Source organism: Dipteris shenzhenensis, chromosome 19, assembly GCF_047967505.1.
Source record: "Dipteris shenzhenensis isolate YYH24624 ecotype China chromosome 19, Dip_SZ_1.0, whole genome shotgun sequence".
Lineage (NCBI taxonomy): Eukaryota > Viridiplantae > Streptophyta > Polypodiopsida > Gleicheniales > Dipteridaceae > Dipteris > Dipteris shenzhenensis.
The window spans coordinates 13,104,784-13,108,422 of record NC_141614.1 but is presented as its reverse complement, the minus strand read 5'-3'; the positions used below and the strand labels follow the sequence as shown (position 1 = coordinate 13,108,422).

General features: G+C 42.6%; 1 pseudogene across 1 annotated transcript; it reads left to right on the top strand.

Moving 5' to 3' along the window:
• The first annotated feature begins 406 nt into the window (after positions 1-406).
• LOC147890107 (non-functional NADPH-dependent codeinone reductase 2-like) lies at positions 407-1,875 on the top strand (annotated as a pseudogene). Its single transcript, XR_015542781.1, has 5 exons — positions 407-567; positions 639-824; positions 934-1,171; positions 1,377-1,556; positions 1,646-1,875. The product of XR_015542781.1 is annotated as a non-functional NADPH-dependent codeinone reductase 2-like (transcript).
• Positions 1,876-3,639: the final 1,764 nt, after the last annotated feature.

Sequence of the window (3,639 nt, the reverse complement as noted above, 5' to 3'; positions counted from 1 at the left end):
GCCACCATCTCTAGAGAGAAATACTCTCCAAAAGACAAAATCATTTAGGACCTTCACAAGAGGACAAAAAGCTAGCCCTAACAACACATTAGAAAGCCCTTATCCCTAAGATTAAGTAACATTTAAGATGGTCAACTTCACTATATGAACTAACATTTGCAACTTGGACTTGATTAGCAAAAACATAAGTGCATACATCCCTTAGGACCCTTGGAGGGCCCAAGAGATGTATACAACGTTACAAAATTCATTGACTTCATTGAATTATTACAAAACAACAACATTTAATGCAAGGCCAAAGTGATTAAGAGTGTGTATGTGTTTTGTTTTGAGAGCCGGCTTATAATATGCTTGTTGGCTATTATGCATATGGTCTCTGTAAGGGGCACCGTGAAAGTAAAGAAGTTGACAGAATTCCACTATTATTCTTTCACAAAATCGCCCACAATGGCTATACTCGCAAAGCTCAACACAGGAGCTTCCATCCCCGTCCTTGGCCTTGGCACTGTCTCCGACGACTCCCTCAGCCTCCACCTCCGAACAGCTTCCATCTCTTCCGCTATTGACGTATCCCCCCAGCCACTTCGCTTCCCCTCCCATTAATCCTCTCACTCGCACCTTTCTTCCTCGCTTTCCAGATCGGCTACCGTCACTTTGACACCGCAAGCATCTACAACAGCCACGGATTTCTTGGCCAGGCTCTCGTTGATGCCCTCAACGCCGGCATCGTGAAGCGTGAGGATCTCTTTGTCACCTCCAAACTCTGGGCTGGCTTCCGATGCTTACTCAGAGGGCGTGTTGCCCGGCCTTCAAAAATGCCTCAGGCGTCTTTGTTGATGCAGATTCATAATTGTCATCGCCAGACTTGTAGTGGCCGTTTCCTTGAAGCTCTATTTGTCTAGACTCGCTTCTAATGTTTCTACGATTTTCCAGTGAACTGCAACTCGATTACTTGGACCTTTACCTCATTCACACGCCGAATAGATTTAAAGGAGTCGGAATGATACCCAGCCCTGACGATCTTCTCCCTCTGGATGTGAAAGGCACCTGGCGAGCAATGGAGCATTGCTTTAACGAAGGCCTCACGCGGGCCGTCGGCGTAAGCAATTTCTCATCCAAGAAAATTGGGGGCCTATTGGCGTTTGCAGATATCCCTCCAGCAGTGAATCAGGTACATCTAAACTGTAACTCTGCAGGCAAGACTGCCGCCTGATCGAAGATTGGAAACGAATTTGGTGACTTTAGTCTTTGTTTTGGAATTTTGGCTACGATTACGATAATTGCATGACGTAGTTGACAAGGTCTTTGGATTTCTCTGCTTGGTTGTAGCATTAGCTTTATCTTGTATGACTAACTAATACGAGCACCTTTGGCAGGGGGAGATGCATCCGAAGTGGCAGCAGAAGAAACTAAGAGAGACGTGTGGTAGGGCTAACATCCACATCAGCGCTTGGACCCCGTTAGGAGCTCCACATATGCCATGGGGTTCTCTTGCTGTTCCGGATGATCCAAATATCAAGCAGATTGCACTAAAACATGGCAAGAGCCGTGCACGGGTTTCTAGTTTTTGAGGTTAGGAACGCAGACAAATTAAATGTGGCTTGTTCAGGGTGCCTTGGCTAAGGATTGAAAATTTTATTTGCAGGTAGCTTTAAGATGGGGATTGGAGCAGGGAGTGAGTGTCCTCCCTAAGAGCTTTAACAAACAAAGGATGGCAGAAAATTTCCAGGTCTTCGACTGGCAACTTACTGATGAAGATCATCAAATTATTGGGAAAATAGAACAGAAGAAGAATTTCGATGGGCAGTCTCTATGCAATCCTGTCTCTGGTCGTTACAAAAATATTGCAGAACTATGGGATGGAGAAATCTGAGGTCTGATAGTTATTACCAAACTAAGAGATATATGTCCTTTAAAAAACAATTGCCTTTCCATATGAAGGTTTACAAGAACAAAAGGTTATGGAAGCAAGGCATTGAAAGGGAGTCCATTCTCGAACGGCTTTAATTTAGACAGGGAGTCGTGCCAACCAATGGCTTCAATTTAAGGCGATGTGTCCACAAAAATCCTCCATTTGAAATAAATTCCACATTTCCTCGTCTATATTCAATTAATGTTTCATTCAATATATATTGGAATGTTGCACATTTAATGGCATAGGAAAGTATCCATACATAATACCTTAAGAACTATGAATACAAGTAGCATGACCGGTCTACGACGAGTGTTAGAGACCCACTCTATTGGGTCTCAAGGGCAGATCTTAAAATGTTTTTAATTTCAAGTTTCAAGCCCTCCTCCACCATAGGTGCCGCTATGCTCAATTTAATTAATGATTTCGCTACATGAGCATCCATGTGATGTTGACTAAGGGCTCACCAAGGGGCAAAGCATTTGCACACAAATCTCTCTCTCTCTCTCTCTCTCTCTCTCTCTCTCTCTCTCTCTCTCTCTCTCTCTCTCTCTCTCTCTCTCTGTTTATATATATATATATATATATATATTTCACACACACACTCTCTCTTAGACTCTGAGCACAGATAATATTTCTCTCTCCATCACACACTCGCATGGCCTTGAGTGTCTTCCTCACATGCACTCACACAAGCACTCAAACGTTGAGATCCCCCTCACCTTCTCTTTCTCATGTATACCTGCAAATAGGTACATGGATGTGTCATTGTTACGCACTCTCTCTCTTTCATACACAAATACATTCTCTCTTGTAACTATTCCCCTCACACACACGAACACATGTGCATGCATGCATGCATGCACGCACTCTCTCTCTTTCATACACAAATAAATTATCTCTTGTAACTATTCCCCTCCCACACACAAGCACATGCGCATGCATGCACACATCCATAAAAATTTATCTCAAACTTAGGAGACATACCCAAGAAAAACACTCAAATTTAGGCTCGCTCTGCCCTTAGGCTATCAAACGGTAGCTCTTCCCTAAAAAAAGAATATAGACATGCTTATATGTGTGTACATAGCGCGTGTATGTTTCCTTAGGAGACATACCCAAGACAAACACTCAAATTTAGGCTCGCTCTCCCCTTAGGCTATCACATGGCAACTCTTCCCTAATAAAATAATAGAAGTAAATATAGACATGCTTATATGTGAATACATGGCTTTAATTATGCAACAAGAGTGTATATTTCTTTTTTAGCTATCCTTTTTAAACATACATAAAACTTTTTCCCACCATTTACATGGTGGGTATGGTTTCTATTACTGATGCCCTTATGTTGCACCATTCCTATTCAAAGTGGGTATAGAGGCTCTACTGCATAGCCGCTCTCTTGTGCTAACTAGTGGTGCTTGACCTTCAACTTTGTGCTTTTCATCTATAAATACATGTACAATTCTGAGCTGAACGGCATTGCCAGCAACGAATGGCTCCCCTATCCCCCATGGGGACAGTCCTTGGGTCTACCATAGTTCTTCACATTGTCGAGTTGGAGATTCAGGGACGCAAGGGTAAACTCTGTTGATATCAATGGGGACCACTTCAGGGTACATCTAACAGGTGTCAATCCAATCTCTTACTAGCTATCCAAGCATAGGGTGAATCCAATCTCTATTTTCAAAAATGGTGTGTTTGTGTATTCTTTGTATCATATTGCA